The 12,650-nt window shown below is 42.7% G+C and overlaps 1 non-coding gene across 1 annotated transcript; it reads left to right on the top strand.

The window, feature by feature from the left end:
- Positions 1 to 3,507: 3,507 nt before the first annotated feature.
- Positions 3,508 to 3,645, top strand: LOC119922483. The gene has a single exon (XR_005448648.1). It is a non-coding gene; the product is annotated as a small nucleolar RNA SNORA7 (small nucleolar RNA).
- Positions 3,646 to 12,650: the final 9,005 nt, after the last annotated feature.

Here is a 12,650-nt window from a genome sequence, read left to right as displayed (position 1 = left end):
CTGACCTTAATTATTTTCTCTCAAAATAGGCCCTGTACATGGTCTTCATTGACCATGCAAAGGTTTTTTTGATTTTGTAAATCATGAAGACCTGGGAGTCATCCTCCTCAAGTTTGGCTTTTCCAAATTTGTTATCATCATATGGTCACACTCTGTTGGAACGGCAGTCAGAGTTCTGGATAAAAGCTGTTTAAGGACACCCTTTGCTATCACAAATAGTGTTAACTATTGCACCAATGCTTTTCACCATAATGTTCACAGTGTTGCTGACTGACACATAGTAAGTGTGGAATTTGGAAGCTACATACAGAATCTCCTAGGAGGTGGACTCCTGAATTTGCAGGGCCTTTATGCAAAGACAGTGATTGCAAAGACTCTCATTGATGAAACCCTGAATGCTCTGGGCTGACAGCCTGAGAAAGACTGCCATCATACTTCAATCAAGGTCCAGTTTCCTAACTCCTGCTCGAAATGCTATCCATTGATAGCATTAGAGAAGCGGTGTGGCTCAGTGGGAAGAGCCCGGGCTTTGGAGTCAGAGGTCATGGTTTTGAATCCCGGCTCCTCCAATTGTCAGCCGTGTGATTTTGTGCAAGTCACTTCACTTCTCTGAGCCTCAGTGACCTCATCTGTAAAATGAGGATGAAGACTGTGAGCCCCACGTGGGACAACCTGATCACCTTGTATCCCCCCAGCGCTAAGAACAGTGCTTTGCACATAGTAAGCGCTCAATAAATGCGATTGAATGAATGAATGAATTGATGGTGGGCAGCTTAATTCTGTTCCCTGAGGTGCAGGCTTTCACCAAATGCTGTTCAGAGTGGCCAAGTGAAAAGAGCATAAGTACCGGAGAATCGGACAGCGTTCTAATCGCAGCTCCACCACTTGCCTGCTGTATACTTGTCTGCAGTGTGACCTTGGGCAAGCCACTTCACTTTTCTGGGCCTCAGCTACCTCATCTGGAAAATGGGGAGTGAGAGGTGAGCCCCAACTGGGACAGAGATGGTGTCCAACCCGACCTGCTTGTATCCACCTCAGCGCTTAGTACAGTAACTGGAACATAATAAGAGCTTAGCACATACTATCCCATCTCGGGGTCACATCTGGAGAGTTTCCAATACTCTACCAGTCTCAACTATGTGAGGGAGCATCAAGTACAGCTATATCCATTCCATTCCTAGCTTGGGCAATAGGTAGTGAGTGGAAGACAATCTGCTACAAGTCAAATCTCACTGTGCTGGGCAGCAGCGGCATGGGAGAGAGTTGAGAGAGGAGACTCGAGTTTACTGCGTGGAAGGAGGCAATGGTAAACGACTTCTGGATTTTTACCAAGAAAACTCTATGGATCCACTACCAGAACGATTGTAGATGGAGGTGGGTCATTCTGGGAGGAAGGTGTCCATGGTGTCGCTAAGGATCGGAGATGACTCGACAGCATAAGACAAGACAATCATATACCACAATTATTATTATCATTACCTTACATTGTAAACTCCTTGAGGGACAGGATCTCATCTACCAACTAGATTGAACTGTAGTCTTCCAAGCAGTTAGTAGAGTGGTCTACACACAGTAAGCACTTAATAAATATCATTGATTAACTTCTCTGTGTCTGTTTCCTCATTTGTAAAATGGGGATCCAATAACTATTCTCCCTCACCCTTAGAATGTGAGTTTCACAGGGGACAGGGACAGTGCTTAACAATAATAAGAATAATAATGGTGTTTGCTATTATTATAATCATTATTACTACCATCTATCTACCCCAGTGCTTAGTACAGTGCTTAGTCCAACGTAAGTGCTTAACAAATACACAGCTATCATTATTGATGGCAATGCTTCTAGATGCATAGGCTTGACCTGTTCAGCATTTGGAGTGTTGCACTTGGATGTGCAGCCTTCATTCATGCATCCTCAGCCCAACAGCACTTATATGCATAGCTGTAACTTGTTTATTCATATTAATGTTTGTATCTTCCTCTAGAATGTAAGCTCGTTGTGAGCAGGGAACACATCTACCAACTCTGTTACATCGTAGTCACCCAAGCACTTAGTATAGTGCTCTGCATACAGTAATTGCTCAATAAATACTATTGATTGATTGACTGATTGATTGGAACGTTGGCTCTGGAAAGAAAGGGATGCCAGCAAAGATGTGATATCTGAGGTGCTATTGTCAACATAATATTGTTGGACTGTAAACTCTTCTAGACTTTAAGCTCACTGTGGGCAGGGAATGTGTATGTTTATTGTTACAGTGCACTCTCCCAAGCACTTAGTACAGGGCTCTGCACACACTAAGTGCTTAATAAATACAACCGAATGATTCAATCAAAATGACTATGAAGAGGGGACACCACTTGGACAGTATATACAGCAACTTCATCAATTCTGTTTGCACTGAGGCAAATTGCCAGCAGAAACTAACAAGAACACATCCCACACTCCAATTTCCTACACTGTTGTGGAATCATAAGTGGCCAAATAGTCCATATTCAAAACAAATAATGTATAGAGAAGTAGCAAGGTCTCCAAAGCAGGAGAGATTTTCCAAGCAGAAGAATTTAATGATTAAAGGAGGGTGGTTCAATTCAATATTTGTTTAGCATTCTGGGACAGGTGTCCCTGTAGAAAATATTTTTCTCTTCATTGCTCTCAGAAGAGCATTTTATTGCCTTTCTTCTTCAGGCTGTAGTGCAAAGGATTCAGGATGGGAATGACTTCACTGTAAACCACAGAAACTCCTTAATCATTCTGGCAGGTAAGTGATATTATCTGGTTGTAGGTACGTGAAGAAACACGGTCCCTTACAATACTGTCACCCCATGAGTGGGAGGTGAAAGTGAAAAGACTTTATGTTGGGCATCAGTGGAAGAGATTGTTGGGAAGGCAGAGAGAGTAGGGCTATAAGAGATGGAGAAGATATTAGTTAAGCCCTATTTTTCCATTGTATTCATTCATTCACTCGGTCGTATTTATCAAGTGCTTACAGCGTGCAGAGCACTGTACTAAGTGGTTGGAAAGTACAATTCAGCAACAAACAGAGAAAATCACTGCCCAACAATGGGTTCACAGTCTAGAAAGGGGGAAAATGACATCAAAACAACTAAACAGGCAACAATATCATCAATATAAATAAATAGAATTATAGATATATATGTATCATTATAAAAATAAATAGAATAATAAATATGTACATATACAAGTATGTACAAGTGCTGTGGGGCGAGGAGGGGGTAGAGGAGAAGGCGCAAGTCAGGGTGATGGGGAGGGGAGGAGAAGCAAAGGAAAGGGGGGGGCTTAGTCTGGGAGGATCTTAGGCTCTTTGTAGGCTCTTAAGCACGGTTGAATCAAGAGTGTGATGATTTCATAGCAAAAATGATGAATAACAAAGTAAGAGAGCATTAGCCTACTGAGATTAAGGAGTTGGTGAGTTCGATTCAGTGAGATGGAGTTCAGCCATTTGGGACACAATGTCTGGAAAAAGCAGTGGGCTACAGATGGCTCACCTCTCAGGGTCACACTTGGAGAGTTTCCAGTACTCTAACAGTCTCGACTATGGGAGGGAGAGTCAAACAGAGGCATATCCATTCCATTACTAGCTTGGGCAGTGGCTAGAGAGTGGAAGGTAATCTGCTACAAGTCAAAACTCACCTGTACTGCGAAGCAGCGGCATGGGAGAGAGTTGAGAGTGGAGACTCAGGTTTACTGCACGGACGGAGGCAGAGGTAAACCGCTTCTGTATTTTTACCAAGCAAGCTCTATGGATATACTAACAGAACGATTGCAGGTGGAGGTGGGGTGTTCTGGGAGAGATGTGTACATGGCGTCGTTATGGGTCAGACATGACTAGACAGCATAAGACAACAATGAATGGCTACACAACAGTCAGAGCACATCGAGTTCAGGAGGAAGCACCCGTTACAGACTAAGCCAAGAGTTAAGTACGTATGGCCAAAAAACCCAGTGTAGGAAATGGTTTTCTATTTGAATAAGAAATTGATTAGGGTCTGGACAATGGTAGAGGAAGCAAGGATATTCATGAATGCCAGGTTTCTGAGTGTAAAAGCCTTGTAACCAGAGAACGGGTCACTTCTTTATTCTCTATTTTCCAAAGGCCTCATACAGTGCACCTCACCATGTGGGCCCTCAATACGTGCTACCTCAGAAGCAGTGTGATTTAGTGGAAAAAGTTCAGGCTTGGGAGTCAGAGGTATTGGGTTCTAATCCCAGCTCTGTAACCTGTCACCTGTGTGACTTTGGGCAAGTCACTTAACTTCTCTGTGCCTCAGTTACCTCATCTGTAAAATGGGGATTAAGACTGTGAGCCTCAGTTGGTACAACCTGATTACTTTATATCTACTTAGAACACTGCTTGGCACAAAGTAAGCACTTAACAAAAGCTATTATTATTATACGAGTCCTCCTCCTCCTCCTTCTTCTCCTCCATTTCCTCCTCCTCCTCCTCCTCCTCCTCCTCCTCCTCATTGTGCTTGTTCCCCTTTCTTCCTTACCCCATTCCCTCTCATCTTATGAAATCTGTCGCTCCATCCCTCCTCCCCTCCTTAACTTCCATCTTCAAGCGCTCACTCTCCATTGGTTCCTTCCCCTCTGCCTTCAAACATGCTCACGTCTCCCCCATCCTAAAAAACCCTCTCTTGACCCCACATTACCTTCTAGTTATCGCCCTATCTCCCTCCTACCATTCCTTTCCAAACCCCTTGAACGAGTCGTCTACACACGCTGCCTCGAATTCCTCAATGTCAACTCTCTCCTCGACTCCCTCCAATCTGGCTTCCATCCCCTACAGTCCACCGAAACTCCCCTTTCAAAGGTCACCAATGACCTCCTGCTTGCCAAATCCAACGGTTCCTACTCTATCCTAATCCTCCTCTACCTCTCAGCTGCCTTTGACACTGTGGACCACCCACTTCATCTCAACACGCTATCCAACCTTGGCTTCATAGACTCTGTCCTCTCCTGGTTCTCCTCTTATCTCTTCGGCTGTTCATTCTCAGTTTATTTTGCGGGCTCCTCCTCCCCCTTCCATTCCCTTACTATAGGGGTTCCTCAAGGGTCAGTTCTTGGTCCGCTTCTGTTCTCTATCTACACTCACTCCCTTGGTGAACTCATTCGCTCCCACGGCTTCAACTATCATCTCAACGCTGATGACACCCAAATCTACATCTCTGCCCCTGCTCTCTCTCCCTACCTTCAGGCTCGTGTCTCCTCCTGCCTTCAGGACATCTCCATCTGGATGTCTGCCCACCATCTAAAACTGAATATGTCCAAGACTGAACTCCTTATCTTCCCTCCCAAACCTTGCCCTCTCCCTGACTTTCCGATCACTGTGGACTGCACTACCATCCTTCCCATCTCACAAGCCCGCAACCTTGATGTCATCCTTGACTCTGCTCTCTCGTTCACCCCTCACATCCAATCCGTCACCAAAACCTACTGGTCTCACCTACGCAACATCGCCAAGATCCGCCCTTTCCTCTCCATCCAAATTGCTACCCTGTTGGTTCAATCTCTCATCCTATACCGACTGGATTACTGCATTAGCCTCCTCTCTGATCTCCCATTCTCCTGTCTCTCCCCACTTCAATCTATACTTCACGCTGCTGCCCGGATCATCTTTGTGCCGAAATGTTCTGGGCATGTTACTCCCCTCTGCAAAAATCTCCAGTGGCTACCAATCAACCTACGCATCAGGCAAAAACTCCTCACTCTCGGCTTCAAGGCTTTCCATCACTTCGCCCCCTCCTACCTCACCTCCCTTCTCTCCTTCTTCAGCCCAGCCTGCACCCTCCTCTCCTCTGCCGCTAACTTCCTCACTGTGCCTCGTTCTCGCCTGTCCCGCCGTCGACCACTGGCTCACGTCCTCCCCCTGGCCTGGAATGCCCTCCCTCTGCACATCGGCCAACCTAGCTCTCTTCCTCCTTTCTAAGCCCTACTGAGAGCTCACTTCCTCCAGGAGGTCTTCGCAGACTGAGCCCCCTCCTTCCTCTCCCTCTCCTCCCCTTCCCCATCCCCCCCACCTTACCTCCTTTCCCTCCCCACAGCACCTGTTCATATGTTTGTACGTTTTTATTACTCTATTATACTTGTTCATATTTACTATTCTATTTATTTTACTTTGTTAATATGTTTTGTTTTGTTGTCTGTCTCCCCCTTCTAGACTGTGAGCCCACTGTTGGGTAGGGGCCATCTCTATATGTTGCCAACTTGTACTTCCCAAGCGCTTAGTACAGTGCTCTGCACATAGTAAGCGTTCAATAAATACGATTGAATGAATGAATGAATGAATGAATCCTGCTTTTCCTCTCCTCCTCCTCTCCTCCTCGTGTCCTACCGCTGCTGAGGAAAAGGTCCATGAGTTTGTGAAGACGTCAATCTGTTCTGATTATGATGATCACTACGTGACTCTCCACAATTTTTAAAAGATGAATAGAAGCATTCTAAAGAGGATACTTTGCAGTTCAGATTGTTTTTCAAATCCCGAGAGAGTGAATGTTTCAGCATCAGTCACAATTTCCCCATCCATGGATCTCTATTCAATTTTATACTTAATCTTCTGAATGAAGAAAGGCCAGGGGAAAATTGTAATACAATTCCCAGAAAGGAGCTCTTAAAAGCACATCTGCTATGATGGAAAAAAAAATGCAGTGATAGGTACCTTACTAACAACATTGAGGAGAGAATAGCTATGTCATCTGCATGTCTCTAATCCCTTTTTGTGGCTTTTTAGGCCAGTGGATACTTAAAGGTGGGGGGGGGGGGTGCTGGAAGTACAGTGACATTTTCACCTATGGAGGTTCCTATCTGTTGCTTAGCCAGCTGCATTGCAGATTTACACTGCTTGCTGCCATTTTAAAATTTGCTAATAGTTCTATGGATGCCAATTAAAATGTTTAAAGGCCAATTGATTCTCCTCAGGATAATGCAGAATAAAAATGAAGTAGTCTCTAGTGGAAAGAAAATATGCCCGAAAGTCAGGAGACTTACGTTCTATTTCCATCCCCCTGCTACTGACTTCCTCTGGCTAATGAATATGACAATACTCATTTCCTTCTTGGGGGATTATAAGAATAAAATCGGAAAAATTATGGCCTAGTAAAACGAGAAAAGGTCTGAAAGACAGAGGACATGGGTTCTAATCCAGACTCTGCTGCTTATCTGCCATGTGATGTTGGGCAAGTAAGTTAACTTCTCTGTATTTCTGTTTCCTCATCTGTAAAATGGGGAGTCAGTCCTACACGCTCCTCCTTAGAATGTGAATCCCACATTGGACAGCAGGGACTGTATCCAACCTGATTATCTTGTATCTAGCCCTGTGCTTCTTACAGTGCTTGACACAAAGTAAGTGCTTAACAAGAGTCATAAAAAAAGGAAATGGAATGTGCAAACCCAAGGCCTTGGGGAGTTGATATTAAGCGTAATTTGGCTAGCTCAGAGTGATGTAATGTAAACTGATTAAAAATATCTTTACCCCTGCCTTGTATTAAAATATCTAGTTGATTCTATCCAAATGATCAGGCTGATTGTATAACAATTTCTGGTTTGTAGACTTGGCCCAGTGGTGTTAAACTGAGCATGTCACCTTCCCCCAGTGGTTTCTCAGAGATTCTCTTTGGAACTGCTTTTAGTGCAGTTATTCATTTATTTTGGTATTTGACAAGAGCATACTCTATATCTGACACTATACTAAGTTCTGGGGTAGATACAAGCTAAATCAGGTTGGACACAGTCAATATCCCACAAGGGGCTCACAGTCTATATCCTCATTTTCCCGGTGAGGTAACTGAGACTCAGAGAAGTGAAGTGACTTGCCCAAGGTCACGCAGCAGAGAAGTATCAGAGCCAGGATAAGAACACAGGTCCTTCTGGTCCCTGCTCTATCCACTAGGCAGCACCGCTTGTGTGGCTGATAAGGTTTCCTGAATTCTGGGAGCCAGTTGCTGCAGATAGTCCAGCATGGCATTCTGCAATCTGGAAATAATTGGCTCTGTTGCAACAGAAGAAAAAGTGTTAGGGACTGCCAGCAAACTAGGGTTGACCAGCTGGACGGTTCCCCAGGGAACCTTGTTGGGTGACTGCCTGAGTTACTTATGGCTTGGCTGTTAGTGGTCTAGATCACAACACTAAATCATACATTTAAAAATCTGTAATCTTTGAAGATTCCAAACATAGAATCTGTTCAGCTAAAAAACTGGTTCTTGGAATGTCATGAAGAACATAACAAAGACGCTTCTGTCACCTTATTTTAGTTTGTCTAAGGACCTAGGGCAAATCCCTTAATTTCTCTATGCCTCACTTATCTCATCCATAAAATGGGGATTTAATCCTCCAGTCCTCCTCCTTTCAAATTAGACCGTGAGCCCCATGTGGGACGAGGACTGGGTTCAACCTGATGAATTGGGTATCTACCCCAACTCTTAGAATAGTGCTTGACAGAGAGTAAGAGCTTAACAAATGGCATTCAAAAAATGAAATTGTGGAAATGATGCTTTTTGGTGTCTTGGTAGGCCTTCTATTTCCTGTAGAGTGGAAACTAGGGCCTGTTTTCAGTGATTGGTTAGCAATGACTGTTTTATATTTCCACCCAGGAAATCATCATAGATGAAATCAGCCAATCAGTCATTGAAATGTATTGAGAACTTACTGTACACACAGTGCTATATTAAGCACTTGAGAGAATATAAAACCACAGAGTTGGTAGACATGATCCCTGCCCACCAGGAGCTTTTAGTCAAGAACTTACAGTCTGGAGAGGGAGAAAGACATTAAAATGAATAATGGATCTGTATGTAAGTTCTGTGGGGCTAAGGGTTGGGTGAATATCGAGTGCTTAAAGGGACGAGATCCAAATGCCTAGGTGACGCAGAAGGGAGAGAGAGTAGGGGAACCAAAGAACTTGGGGGTCAAAAGAGAAAACTGGAGATACAAATGTTCTGGCTGCATTAATTTGTTCCATTCCTTGGAGTTGTTTCCTATTTCCAGAGCATAAGCTAGGATGTCAGAGGTCGTGGGTTCTAATTCCGGCTTTGCCACTTAGCTGTTTGACCTTGGGCAAGTCACTGAACTTCTCTGTGCCTCATTTCCCTCATCTGTAAAAGGGGGATTAAGACTGTGAGCCCCACGTGGGACAACCTGATTACCATGTATCTATCCCAGTGCTTACAGCAGTGCTTGGTACCTACTAAGCGCTTAACAAATGCTATTATTATTATTATTATCATTATTATTATTTCATACTCTTTCTCTGTGAGTTTACGGTCACAGATCTATGCCATTTAGTGATTATCTACCTCTTTACCGAATGATGCTTTGGGAATTCACTGAAGGTGATTTCTGAACACAGAAAGAAGCAAAAAAGTGTGTGTGTGTGTGTGTGTGTGTGTGTGTGTGTGTGTGTGTGTGTTTTCAAGATAATCACTACCATCCTTAGTTAAAAAGGACCAACAGAAATCCAGGGAGGTTATATTTACAGGTTTGCTGTCTCAGGCTGAGAAATTTTCAACTTTATAATTTATTAATCTCATAGGCAACTGTAGAGATGCAACTGCCAATCATTATAGCCTTGTCCATTGGAAATTATTAAAAAGTTACATGATTGTGATGTGCAGTTACTGAACTTTTAAAGTACGTTTAAGAGAGCCCGGAAACTGGGTCCACTGGGGCTTGTTAGGAGCTGAATGGCAGTCGAAAGCATGAAAACATCCACTGAAATTAGGTCCTGTGTCTTCAGGCTCTGTAGAAGAGATTAGCTCTGATTCTTGTCCTAAACTGTGGGAGTTATCAGACTATTTATAGGCATATGCTTCGTTCCTGGGAAGACATTCTGTTTGATTTTCAAGTTATTTCCCTTAGGATGCCCTGTCCCCTCTCCTATTTCACTAACCTCGATCTGGTGCAGTTGGGAGAATCATATATTTATAGATTGCCACAACAATACATTTTCTCTCTACCTGAGAACCTAATAGGTAATTCAATCTGGCATAAATAAAGCTTATTAACGTTTGCAATTTGGCTCCATTGGGTGCAAATATTCTCAAGCCTTCCAGGATTTTTGTTCCCCTCCTGACTCCATTCTGACAAGACTCTTATGCCTCCCTGAGGTGACAACTAATTGGATCACTCATGACTGACTAGCTAGCACAAGCTCCTGGCTTGAAATGCAACTCTATAGGTCCTGCCACAGTGTAGCCACAGGAGTTTATAGAGGCAGGAGTCAACAACAAATCCAAACTACTTTTGTGTGATCCTTTATCACATTTCTTTTGCCCCTAAGACTATCTCTCTCTTGACTAAAGCCCTCGGCTCTGGTTTGGGAAAAATGGGTTAAAGAAAGAAAAAACAATCACCCGCCCCTAAAAAAATAGGCTCCCTCTTCCCCACCCTTCTCCCAAAAGTAATGGTACCAGACCTGAATGAGCAGAACATATACACATATACATTTAGGTAGTAGCTAGTACCTCATCTATACAATGGAGGCTAAATCCTACTGTCTATTACTTGGACCATGAGCCCTGTGTGGGATGGGAACTGTGTCCAAACTGATTATCTTATATCAACACCAGCAGTTAGTACAGTGCTTGGCATATAGTAAGTGCTTAATAATTATAAATATAATAATAAGTAAAATAGCTATTGGTTTCCAACAATGCTTCTCCCCCAATGTATAAATATTTAGAGTTATATGGCTGTTCGGTGTGTATGAATTACTATGTTGTCACAGGCTGGTGTTACTGGCAAACATATGCCTGAGTACCTGAAAATACTACAGTTTCACTTAGTGGAAGTGAGAATCCTGAGATTAACAGGTCGTTAAAGTAGAGAATTCTGACATTAGCAGCACTGTTGCCCTTAAGAGCTACGCCTAAAATAACTTTTTAGCATCTTGTGACATAATAAGAAGCATTTATAACCATAAAACAAGCTGGACAGATAATAGTACAGACCAAATATTAATGCACAAAATATGATAATTAATTAAATGCATTGAAGTACAATTAAGCTGGTCCTTGGTGTCAATATATATTGAGCAGAGGCTTGGGAGTCAGAGGACATGGGTTCTAATCCTGGCCCCACCAATTGTCTGCTGAGTGACCTTGGGCAATCCACTTCATTTCTCTGTGCCTCAGTTACCTCATCTGTAAAATGGGGATTAAGACTGTGAGCTCCCCGTGTGACAACCTGATCACCTTGTATCTACCCTAGTGCTTAGAACAGTGCTTGGCACATAGTAAGTGCTTGGCAAATATCAGCAGTATTATTATTATTATTGTTACATACCTGTAGCATCAGCTGTACTAAACATTAAGCACAGAACTACAAGGTACAACCGTTTTGCGAGCCCAATGTGACCGAGACAGTTGTCTCACACTGATCTTTTCAGCCACACATGTACCAACAGGTGAACGTTACTTCAGTGGTATCTTCTTCAACAATGAAGGACAACTACATAAATATACTATACAAATAAACATCTGTACCATATTTATTTATATGGTTAAATAGTAATTTATTTTTCCTGAGAAAATCCCACCCAGAAGAACTTAATGTTGAGATCTAGGAAAATACATTATCTACTATACAAAAATCTTCTTGTGGGTTATTCATTTGCCATTTTGTAACATTCATTTTTGTTACTCTTTAGGCATTTGTAAATTAAAACACCTGATGATGTAAGACTTGATGAAACATTTATATTTTTCAGGTTAATATGACCTTAAGATAGACAATATAGAATTCAGGTAAGTGTATTATAATCAGGGACACGAACTACATAGGGGCCCTGTAGGCATGACCCATGAGATCATCATTGAATAGTTGTTTACTATCCTACACATTCGTCCTACTCACATAAAATGTAACATAACAAGCATTACTTCCATGCTGAAATACTGACAGCGTTCCTGAGACCACACAGAAGACCTCATGGTTTGTGATTGTATATTGTCATTTGTTGTTAAGTAGATATAGTATAGCCTGGGGAAAGAACATGGGGCTGGTCATCAGGAGACCTAAATTTTAATCCTGGCTCTACCATTTTACTGCTGTGTGACCTGGGGCAAGGCACTTAACTTCTTTTGGCTTCAGGTTCCCCATTTATTAAATAGGGATTAAATATCTGTTCTCCCACCCCTTAGACCGTGAGCTTCCCACGGAACAGGGACTGAGATTGTGTCCAACATGATTATCTTGTATCTAACCCAGTGCTTGGCACATCATAAGTGTTTAACGAATATCATTATTAATACCATCATCATCATCATTACTAATGAAGTTATTTAGTTGTCCTTCAGAATTGAAGTCACCATTGATAGCGAAAATTCACCTATGAGTGCACGTGTGACTGAAAATGTTAATGTGGAACCCACAGTCCGGCCATATTGTTAAGCTTAAAGTTTGCACTGCCACACGTTTCTTGATAACAGTACTCCAAGTATCCTAAACAACTGTCCCCGTAGTTTTCAGCTGAGATACAGAATTGTCTGAGGTTTTGTTTTTATCAAGTGATTAAAACATTTCTCTGTTCTCCTTGCTTTTGGTTTACTGATTCTGGCTCCCCATAAGGTAGTTGTTTGAATCTCCTGCTGTACAGCACACAGGAATGAAAGTGCCTTAGCAGTCTTACGAAGCA

The sequence above is a fragment of the Tachyglossus aculeatus genome, unplaced genomic scaffold, assembly GCF_015852505.1.
Source record: "Tachyglossus aculeatus isolate mTacAcu1 unplaced genomic scaffold, mTacAcu1.pri scaffold_102_arrow_ctg1, whole genome shotgun sequence".
Classification (NCBI taxonomy): domain Eukaryota; kingdom Metazoa; phylum Chordata; class Mammalia; order Monotremata; family Tachyglossidae; genus Tachyglossus; species Tachyglossus aculeatus.
The sequence above is the reverse complement of the archived record's forward strand: the minus strand, read 5'-3'. Positions and strand labels throughout refer to the sequence as shown.